Below are 12,019 nucleotides of genomic sequence, written 5' to 3' on the forward strand. Positions count from 1 at the left end.
CTGTCCTTTTTAAGGCTGAAAAATACTCTGCTGTATGCATGTACCATATTTTCTTCATCACTCCTCTATTTATAGACACCTGGTTTGCTTCCACCTTTTGGCTATTGTGAATAATGCTGTTATGAACATGGGTGTGTAAGTGCCTCTTTGAAAGCCTTTCAGTTCTTTTGGACGTATACCTAGAAAGGGGATTACTGGATCATATGGTAATTCTATTTTAATTTTTTGAGGAAGCAGCACACTGTTTTCCATAGGGGCTGTACCATTTTATGTTCCTACCAACAGGGCACAAGGGTTCCAATTTCTCCACATCCTCGCCAACATTTGTTATTTTCTCTTCGTTTGCTTTCAATGGTAGCCATTTTGATTTGCATGCCTCTAATCATTAGTAATGTTAACAATCTTTTTATATGCTTTTTGGCCATTTGTGTATCTTCTTGCCCATTTTTAAAGTGGATTCTATTTGATGTTGTTGAGTTGTAAGAGTTCCTTATAGATCCTGAATATTATCCCCTTATTAGATATATGATTTCCTTAGGCTACCTTTTCACTCTGCTGCTTTTGCCAGGCCAGTTTTAGTCCATGCTCATGAGTGGAAGTCTAGTCTGTAGCAACTTGCTGGCAGTCTGGCCAGATCTAGAGCCATCTTCCATCCTAAAGACACTAGTGGGAATGAGCTAGAGCGTCTCTATCTTTGACACCCCAGGTCTTAGATACTGATTCCTTGAGACCTGTGAAGTATCCCCATGCTTTGAGCCCAAACCAGCCAGCCTGAGGTTTCTACGGCTGTCAAATTATAAACAGCCTTAAGACTGGGTAAGTGGGAGTCATGGAGGTAGACTCACTAGATTTAGGTTTTGCCAATGTCAAGTGCCTGCCACTAGAAAGCTGAATTCAAACACAATCTTCACATCTGCTTTGTAATTTAGCACCGCTCCTTTCACTTCAAACAGTAGTGCAGTTCATCTTCTTTGATTCTCTGTTTATCCTCAAAGGATAAAATATCCCAACCTTAGAGACCTTAATGACTTCCAGGCAAATATACAGAAAATTGGGCTTCCCTCATGGCTCAGAAGGAGAAGGCAATGGCACCCCACTCCAGTACTCTTGCCTGGAAAATCCCATGGACGGAAGAGCCTGGTAGGCTGCAGTCCATGGGGTCGCTAGGAATCGGACACGACTGAGCGACTTCACTTTCACTTTTCACTTTCATGCACTGGAGAAGGAAATGGCAACCCACTCCAGTGTTCTGGCCTGGAGAACCCCAGGGATGGGGAGCCTGATGGGCTGCCGTCTATGGGGTTGCACAGAGTCGGACATGACTGAAGCAACTTAGCAGCAGCAGCAGCAAGGCTCAGATGGTAAAGAATCTGCCTACAATCCGGGAGACCTGGGATTGATTCCTGTGTTGGGAAGATCCGCTGGAGGAGGGCATGGCAACCCACTCCAGTATTCTTGCCTGGAGAATCCCCATAGACAGAGGAGCATGATGGGCTATAGCCCATGGGGTCGCAAAGAGTTGGACATGACTGAACAACTAAGCACAGCACAGAGAAAATTAATACATTACTTAATGCTACCCAGTTCATGCAACACCTGCTCCAAAAGACTCTTGCTGATTCTGCAGTAGTGGGTATGAACTCAATGGCATGCTGCCTTTGCTAAAATATCCTATTTGAAGAGATATGATTATGATCTATAAAAGGTCTGTTTCCTTTTCTAACTACTACTGCCTTTTGAAAGACTTTAGGAAGCCTTACATGCCTTATTTTTCTGGTCCCCACAAGAAAAGGAAAACAGGATGATTAAGGAAAGAGCTGCACAAGGTCAAAAAGAAGAAACACTGGAAGAGAAGGATCCTGATTCTTCTCCCCTGACTTTTATGTTAAAGCATTGCTATTCAAGTGTTTATCACTGTATTACTTATAATCATGAACATCAAGGACAGTGACATTTATAAATTATTTCAGCTATAAGTAACAGAAAATCCAAACATAAGCACATTTTAAAAAATATAGTTTTTTTCCTTATCATAATGAGAAATCCAGAGATAGGTAGTTGCTTTTTAAAAAAATTTATTTTGGCTGCATCGGGTCTTATTTGCAGTATGCAAGATCTTCAGCCAGGGATTGAACCGACATCCCTTGCATTGGGGAAGTCCCTTGGTTTAAATGTTCAATGATCTTAAGGCCAGAAGCCCTTCATTTTCTTGACTTTTCACTCATGGATGAAAGATGGCTACCATAGCTCCAGACATCTTATTCCTTACCAAGCAGAGAGAACAGGGAAGAGATGATATCATTTTTGGCTGTGCAATTTTATTTGGAAGGCAAAAGGTTTCCTGGAACTTCCCTTCAACTTCAGAAATCTTCAGCTGACTTCTCGAAGGCTGGAATTTACACCACTCCTAGCAAGGTTAGGAAAACAAAATACATGGGAATATTTGGTTTTCCCATCCCATAGGCAGGCAAGTGAGAGAGAAGTTGGGGATGAATGTTGGTCTAAGTTACAGGGTTTGCCACAGTGAAAACCAGGAAACACCAAAATATTCAAGAATGTAAGACTGAGTATAATGTATTACATGAATCCCGAGGAGCTGTTACAAACTGTGGTATAAAAAAATACTTAGTGGCATGCAAAATGATTCATAAAATGTTATCAACTAAAAGTTAACATACAAAACAATAGATGAGAAAACATCAAAGTTGTTGGGGTGGCCTAAGTTTGGATAGGTTTTTTAAAGTTACACAAATATATGCAAAAATAAAAAAGCTGGAACTGATCCTCTGAAATGTTGATTGAGGTTGGGTTTTTCAGGAAAGTGACTCTGGGGCAGAGATTTGCATGCAGGTGGTTTAGCACAGAATACTCTGAGAGGCAGCGCCTGTAGGGGAGGCAGCGCCTGTAGGGGAGGCAGCGCCTGTAGGGGAGGCAGCGCCTGTAGGGGAGGCAGCGCCTGTAGGGGAGGCAGCGCCTGTAGGGGAGGCAGCGCCTGTAGGGGAGGCAGCGCCTGTAGGGGAGGCAGCGCCTGTAGGGGAGGCAGCGCCTGTAGGGGAGGCAGCGCCTGTAGGGGAGGCAGCGCCTGTAGGGGAGGCAGCGCCTGTAGGGGAGGCAGGACTGGGCAGCAGGAGAGGGTGAACCACAGGGCAGAAGGCACCGAGCTTTGTGTACGAAGTGAGTTCTCAAGCTGCATGTCTCAGACTGTCCCTTCTACCTTTCTTAAAAATTTATTTGGCTGCATTGGGTCTTAGCTGCAGCATGCAGGATCTCCCACCAGGGATCTAGCCCACATTGAACCCCCCTTTTTCAAAAAAAAAAAAAAAGCAACTATTTATCTTTGAGGGACTGTGCCTTGTACCTTTACAAGTGACCAGTCATGGGATGTGAGCTGTCTCCAGGGAGGGGATGTAACCTAGTGTGAGGCAGTTGCTTTCACAGAAGGTAATTCTGGAGAACAACTCACACGTGAGTCATCAGCAGCCAAGATTCCTGGCAGCTGTATCCTGAGCTCCAGGCAGCATACCACAGTGTCCACCAGAAATGTCAACAGTGATTACCTCTGGGTTTGCGGATTAAGGTTGGTTTTCTCTTTTAAAAATATTTTCCATAATGAATATAACATTGTTCTAAGGATTAAATGAGTTAATACACAGAAGGCACTTAGTACAGTTCCACCCCACTACAGTACTCTTGCCTGGAAAATCCCACGGATGGAGGAGCCTGGTAGGCTGCAGTCCGTGGGGTCGCTAAGTCGTACATGACTGAGTGACTTCATTTTAACCTTTCGCTTTCATGGATTGGAGAAGGAAACTGCAATCCACTCCAGTGTTCTGGCCTGGAGAATCCCAAGGACGGGGGAGCCTGGTGGGCCGCCGTCTATGGGGTCGCACAGAGTCGGACAAGACTGAAGTGACTTAGTAATTAGCAATAAATTTAGCTGTAATTATTTCTTGTGTGTGAATAGCTAAGAAAAGAAGAGAAGCTAAAGGCAAAGGAAAAAATGAAAGATATACCCATTTGAATGCAGAGTTCCAGAGAACAGCAAGGAAAGGTAAGAAAGCCTTCCTCAGCGATCAATGCAAAGAAATAGAGGAAAACAACAGAACGGGAAAGACTAGAAATCTCTTCAAGAAAATCAGAGATACCAAGGGAACATTTCACGCAAAGATGAGCACAATAAAGGACAGAAACGGTATGGACCTAACAGAAGCAGAAAATATTAAGAAGAGGTGGCAAGAATACACAGAAGAACTGTACAAAAAAGATCTTCATGACCCAGATAATCATGATGGTGTGATCATTCACCTAGAGCCAGGCATCCTGGAATGCTAAGTCAAGTGGGCCTTAGGAAGCATCACTACGAACAAAGCTAGTGGACGTGATGGAATTCCAGTAGAGCTATTTCAAATCCTAAAAGATGATGCTGTGAAAGGGCTGCACTCCATGTGCCAGCGAATTTGGAAAACTCAGCAGTGGCCACAGGACTGGAAAAGGTCCATTTTCATTCCAATTCCAAAGAAAGGCAATGCAAAAGAATGCTCAAACTACCGCGCAATTGCACTCATCTCACACGCTAGTAATGTTCAAAATTCTCCAAGCCAGGCTTCAACAGTACGTGAACTGTGAACTTCCAGATATCCAAGCTGGTTTTAGAAAAGGCAGAGGAACCAGAGATCAAATTGCCAACAACCACTGGATCATGGAAAAAGCAAGAGAGTTCCAGAAAAACATCAATTTCTGCTTTATTGACTATGCCAAAGCCTTTGACTGTGTGGATCACAATAAACTGTGGAAAATTCTAAAAAAGATGGGCATACCAGACCACCTGACCTGCCTCTTGAGAAATCTGTATGCAGGTCAGGAAGCAACAGTTAGAACTGGACATGGAACAACAGACTGGTTCCAAATAGGAAAAGGAGTACGTCAAGGCTGTATATTGTCTCTCTGCTTATTTAACTTATATACAGAGTACATCATGAAGCACAAGCTGGAATCAAGATTGCTGGGAGAAATATCAATAACCTCAGATATGCAGATGACACCACCCTGATGACAGAAAGCAAAGAAAAACTGAAGAACCTCTTGATAAGAGAGAAAGAGGAGAGTAAAAATGTTAGCTTAAAACTCAACATTCAAAAAACTAAGATCATGGCATCTGGTCCCATCACTTCATGGCAAATAGATGGGGAAACAGTGGGAACAGTGAGAGACTTTATTTTTGGGGCTCCAAAATCACTGCAGATGGTGACTGCAGCCATGAAATTAAAAGACGCTTGCTCCTTGGAAGGAAAGTTATGACCAACCTAGATAGCATCTCAAAAAGCAGAGACATTACTTTGCCAACAAAGGTCTGTCTAGTCAAAGCTATGGTATTTCCAGTAGTCATGTATGGATGTGAGAGTTGGACTATAAAGAAAGCTGAGCGCAGAAGAATTGATGCTTTTGAACTGTGGTGTTGGAGAAGAATCTTGAGAGTCCCTTGGACTGCAAGGAGATCTAACCAGTCCATCCTAACCGAAATCAGTCCTGAATGTTCATTGGAAGGACTGATGGTGAAGCTAAAACTCCAATACTTTGGCCACCTGACGCGGAGAACCGACTCATTGGAAAACACCCTGATACTGGGAAAGATTGAAGGTGGGAGGAGAAGGGGTGACAGAGGATGAGATGTTTGGACGGCATCACCGATTCTACGGACATGAGTTTGAATGAGCTCCGGGAGGTGGTGATGGGCCAGAGAAGCCTGGTGTGCTGCAGTCCATGGGGTCACAAAAAGTCAGACACAATTGAGGAACTGAACTGAACTGATATATATATATATATGTACATATACACATAACATTTTAAAGAGAAAACATAAATATGGAGAAAATCAAGAAGAAAGTATGAAATATGATTAAAATAACAGAACTTCTGTTCTTTTCCTTTTGGCTTATTTTTTTTTAATCTGTGAAATTATTTCTTATGACATTGTTTTTTTCCAGCATGTTCAACAGAACTTTGTGTGATGACAGATATTTCAGGGACTTCCTTGGTGGTCCAGTGGGTAAGACTCCGAGCTCCCAATGCTGGGGTTACAGTTTCCATCCCTGGTTGGAACTAAGATACTGCACACTGAAAGTCACAGCCAAAAAAAAAAAAAAAAATTCAGTGTTTGTGCTCTCCAATATGGTAGCCATTAGCCATAGGTGGCTGCTAAGCATTTGAAGTGTAACTAAGGCAAATGAAGAGCCAAATTTTAAATTTTATTTAGTTTCAACTCATTAAAATGTAAACAGCCAAATATTGCTAGTGACTGCCATACTGCACAGTGCAGCTCCATATCAATTCTAGGCAATGGTTATTTAGAGCACAGATTTAAAATATGCTTTCTGTCTTGAAGTTTGGTTTTCTTTTTCAACTCACTATCCTGTATAATTTCTACCTTATGACTTCAAAATCATTATATTTATGGGTAGAAAAACAAAATGGCAAAAGCAAATTAAGTGTAAAAAAGGGGGGGCTGTTATTGGTCACATTTTAAAAATATACAACAGGGAAAGTAATTTAATTGAAAGTTAGGTGCTAACAAGCTAAATATTGTTAACTGTATGGCATTTTTTAGTAAATAACCTAAGGAGAAAGTGTTCTTCTTGGTAAATTAAGAAAGACTTCTCATTGAAATCAGACCTCTTAACCATACTATGCACATAAACGGAGATAACTGCAGAAACAATTTGAAAATACCTGAGTAACAATGTGGAAGTCTCTTACCTCTTAGGTGGGAGGCATATGCATAAGGGGATAACTCAAGAACAGAAGCAATGTCATAAAGAAAAGAGAGACAGATACTGGTTTGCCAAAGGAAAATATAAGCAAGGTGAAAAGACAGCCTTCTGAATGGGAGAAAATAATAGCAAATGAAGCAACTGACAAACAACTAATCTCAAAAATATACAAGCAACTTCTGCAGCTCAATTCCAGAAAAATAAACGACCCAATCAAAAAATGGGCCAAAGAACTAAATAGACATTTCTCCAAAGAAGACATACGGATGGCTAACAAACACATGAAAAGATGCTCAACATCACTCATTATTAGAGAAATGCAAATCAAAACCACAATGAGGTACCACTTCACACCAGTCAGAATGGCTGTGATCCAAAAATCTGCAAGCAATAAATGCTGGAGAGGGTGTGGAGAAAAGGGAACCCTCCTACACTGTTGGTGGGAATGCAAACTAGTACAGCCACTATGGAGAACAGTGTGGAGATTCCTTAAAAAATTGCAAATAGAACTACCTTATGACCCAGCAATCCCACTGCTGGGCATACACACCAAGGAAACCAGAATTGAAAGAGACACATGTACCCCAATGTTCATCGCAGCACTGTTTATAATAGCCAGGACATGGAAACAACCTAGATGTCCATCAGCAGATGAATGGATAAGAAAGCTGTGGTACATATACACAATGGAGTATTACTCAGCCGTTAAAAAGAATTCATTTGAATCAGTTCTGATGAGATGGATGAAACTGGAGCCGATTATACAGAGTGAAGTAAGCCAGAAAGAAAAACACCAATACAGTATACTAACACATATATATGGAATTTAGGAAGATGGCAATGACGACCCTGTATGCAAGACAGGGAAAGAGACACAGATGTGTATAACGGACTTTTGGACTCAGAGGGAGAGGGAGGGATGATTTGGGAGAATGACATTCTAACATGTATACTATCATGTGAATTGAATCGCCAGTCTGTGTCTGACGCGGGATGCAGCATGCTTGGGGCTGGTGCATGGGGATGACCCAGAAAGATGTTATGGGGAGGGAGGTGGGAGGGGGGTTCATGTTTGGGAATGCATGTAAGAATTAAAGATTTTAAAATTTAAAAAATAAAAAACTAAAAAAAAAAAAAAAAAGATACTGGTTTGCATCTCGCCCTGCCCGTTACTGGCTGTGAGTACTTCGAACAAATTACTTAAATTCTCTGTAATCAAATGGTGATAACTACACCTGCTGTGAAGATCTGTTGGAAGATTAGTCATACATTAAAGTCGTGGTATATAGTAAGTGCTAAATCAATAACAATTTTACTATTATATTAGTATAATGTCAAGGAAAGTGAAAAAAGTGAAAGTCAAGGAAACAAATCAGCAAAAAGAAAGTAAGCTGAAATACTTAAAAACTGGGGTAGGAATCAACTGGAATAATCATTAAACTGTAAAATTATTTTTGGTATACGTTCTTTTATATGTATTTACAACACACAAAAATTAATCAACTGTTTATCAAATGAATGAAAAAAAATGCTTGGATAAATGAATTAATGTCTTGCCCATTTTAAATATCATTTTGCCCCCAAAATGGGTTATCACTAAAATAGTTTTGTCACTGGCGTTGTCAGTAGGGATATTTCAAAGACTCTGTAAAGAGCAGCATCAAATCAGCGGTCTTTCCTAGACTTAACAGGAAAGATTAGGGCTGAAATTAAGGGACAACTTCTTAAGCAATATTAAGGATAAAAAGGATCAGTTAAGAGCTTCCATCCTTAGATATTTTCACGAAAATAGATAATTCTCCATGCTGGAAATGTGATTGGCATCTGTGGTAGTTTCCAGGGTGGCCTTCTTTGAACCTTACTGCCTAGCCATTGTGCGCCTCCCTAGTCTGCCCAAATTCAATCAGGGATGGCCTTGAACGCAGCCGAGTGTGACTCCAAGGCTATGTCATAAAAAGTTGTGCAGCTTTTGCTTTGGTCTATCAGATTGATCACACGCTCCAGGACAAGCCAGCGGCCATGCTGTGAGCAGGACACTCAAGACATCCCATGGAGAGACCCATGTGGCCAACAGTTTGTGACAACCTGGTGGGCGTGTGAAGAGAGTCACTTTGAAAGCAGCCTCTCCAGCTTCATAAGTCTTTAGGTGACCACAATCCTAGCCAACACTGGACTGCAACCTCATGAAACACTAAAACAGAAACGCCCAACTGAGACACTCTTGAATTCCTGACTCACAGAAATCGTGAGAGGCAATACATGATTTTTGCTCTCTAAGTCACTAAGTTTTGCGGTTATTTGATATACAAGATAAAGGACAGAAAGGGTAAGGACCTAACAGAAGCAGAGGAGATTAAGAAGAGGTGGCAAGAATACACAGAACTGTACCAAAAAAGCATTAATGACCCAGATAACCATGATGGTGTGGTCACTACCTAGAGACAGATATCTTGGACTGTGAAGTCAAGTGGACCTTACAAAGCATTACTATGAACAAAGCTAGTAGAGGTGATGTAATTTCACTTGAGCTATTTCAAATTCTAAAAAAGGATACTGTTAAAGTGCTGCACTCAATAAATCAGCAAACTTAGAAAACTCAGCAGTGGCTACAGGACTGCAAAAGGTTAATTTTCATTCCAGTCCCAAAGAAGGGCAATGCTAAAGAATGTTCAAACTACCGCTCATTTCAAGTGCTAGCAAGGTAATGCTCAAAATCCTTCAAGCTAGGATTCAGCAGTATGTGAACTGAGAACTTCCAGATGTACCAGCTGGGTTGAGAAAAGGCAGAGGAACCAGAGATCAAACTGCCAACATTTGTTGGATCATAGGGAAAAGAAGGGAATTCCAGAAAAACATCTACTTCTGCTTAACTGACTATATTAAAACCTTTGAGTATGTGGATCACAACACACAGTGAAAAATTCTTCAAGAGATGGTAATACCAGACCACCTTACCTGTCTCCTGAGAAACCTGTATGCGGGTCAAGAAGCAACAGTCCATGGGATTGCAAAGAGTTGAACACAACTTAGTGACTGAGCAACAACAACAACAACAAAATTTTGTCTCTAAGTTTTGGGGTTATTTAATATGCAGCAGTAGATGGCAAGCATATCATCAACAGCAAACATTTATTGCTATTGTCCAAAGTGTCTTGCTAATAGACTGAACCAGATGATCCTTTAAGGTAACTTGTATCTTTACAGCATCAATGTTTTAATAGCCTATCATGTCACTGACTCAGTATCTTTTTCCTACAAAATTCCTGTAAGACAAGGAGAATCAGCCAATCAAATATAAATAGACATTAATAAACATCCATTAAGTTTGTAGAAATAAAGAACCTCAGCTGAAGCTGGAGTCAGAATATGTCTATAGGAAGAGCTCTCATGGCTGTACATCATCAGTTACTCCAAACTATAAGAGACATACCCTTACCTCTTCCCACAGGAAGGTACTGCCTACTTTACTATTTAGCAGGAAGAAGAAAACCATCTTTCTGGCCAACCACTGCCCAGTCAATCAAAGACTGTAGCACCACAAACAATGAAAAGCCTCCATAGGCCATACTTTGAACTCCCTGCTTCCTCCCAAGAACTATTTAGTTATGACAGCCCCTTCAGTTCAGTTCAGTTCAGTTGCTCAATTGTGTCCAACTCTTTGCAACCCCGTGGACCGTAGCCCGCCAGGCTCCTCTGTCCATGGAATTCTCCAGGCAAGAGTACTGAAGTGGGTAACCATTCCCTTCTCCACGAGATCTTCCTGTCCCAAGGATCAAACCCAGGCCACCTGAATTGCAGGTAAATTCTTTACCATCTAAGCCACCAGGGAAGCCTTTCCATGTCCTCTGGACTTGCTTGTGGTCCACCATAGTTTCCATTACCTGAATTGCAATTCCTCTGGCTATTTCTGAGTAAACTCTTTAGCAGGTAAAATAATTGGCTATTATTAAATTTGATAAGTTCAAGGTATTATTCTAGGTGCTCTGCTGATAAAAAGGTTGGATGTTGTGAACCATAAAAGCAACAATAGTAACAATAAGTGTTAACTAATATTTATTAAGCATCTACTCTGAGTGTTTTATTTTAATTTTTATTTTTACTTTATTTTGCTTTACAATACTATATTGGTTTTGCCATACATTGACATGAATCCACCACGGGTGTACATGAGTTCCTAATCCTGAACCCCTCTCCCACCTCCCACCCCATATCATCTCTCTGGATCATCCCCGTGCACCAGCCCCAAGCATCGTGTATCCTGTATTGAACATAGACTGGTGATTCGTTTCTTACATCTTAGTATACATGTTTCAATGCCATTCTCCCAAATCATCCCACCCTCTCCCTCTCCCACAGAGTCCAAAAGTCTGTTCTATACATCTGTGTCTCTTTTGCTGTCTCGCATACAGGGTTATCATTATCATCTTTCTAAATTCCATATATATGTGTTAGTATACTGTATTGGTGTTTTTCTTTCTGGCTTACTTCACTCTGTATAATCAGCTCCAGTTTCATCCACCTCATTAGAACTGATTCAAATGTATTCTTTTTAATGGCTGAGTAATACTCCATTGTGTATATGTACCACAGCTTTCTTATCCATTCATCTGCTGAGGGACATCTAGGTTGTTTCCATGTCCTGGCTATTATAAACAGTGCTGCGATGAACATTGGGGTTCACGTGTCTCTTTCAATTCTGGTTTCCTTGGTGTATATGCCCAGCAGTGGGATTGCTGGGTCATACGGTAGTTCTATTTGCAATTTTTTAAGGAATCTCCACACTGTTCTCCATAGTGGCTATACTAGTTTGCATTCCCACCAACAGTGTAAGAGGGTTCCCTTTTCTGCACACCCTCTCCAGCATTTATTGCTTGTAGACTTTTGGATTGCTGCCATTCTGACTGGTGTGAAATGGTACCTCATTGTGGTTTTGATTTGCATTTCTCTGATAATGAGTGATGTTGAGCATCTTTTCATGTGTTTGTTAGTCATCCGTATGTCTTCTTTGGAGAAATGTCTATTTAGTTCTTTGGCCCATTTTTTGATTGGGTCATTTATTTTTCTGGAATTGAGCTGCATAAGTTGCTTGTATATTTTTGAGATTAGCTGTTTGTCAGTTGCTTCATTTGCTATTACTTTCTCCCATTCAGAAGGCTGTCTTTTCAACTTGCATATAGTTTCCTTTGTTGTGCGGAAGCTTTTAATTAGATCCCATTTGTTTATTTTTGCTTTTATTTCCAGTATTCTGGGAG

The 12,019-nt window shown here is 41.0% G+C and overlaps 1 protein-coding gene across 6 annotated transcripts in view; it reads right to left on the minus strand.

Moving 5' to 3' along the window:
* The window catches only part of XPOT (exportin for tRNA), a 175,880-nt gene that overhangs the window by 161,158 nt on the left and 2,703 nt on the right, over window positions 1–12,019 (minus strand). The gene's annotated exons all lie outside the window — the stretch shown is intronic.

Source organism: Ovis canadensis, chromosome 3 (assembly GCF_042477335.2).
Source record: "Ovis canadensis isolate MfBH-ARS-UI-01 breed Bighorn chromosome 3, ARS-UI_OviCan_v2, whole genome shotgun sequence".
NCBI lineage: Eukaryota > Metazoa > Chordata > Mammalia > Artiodactyla > Bovidae > Ovis > Ovis canadensis.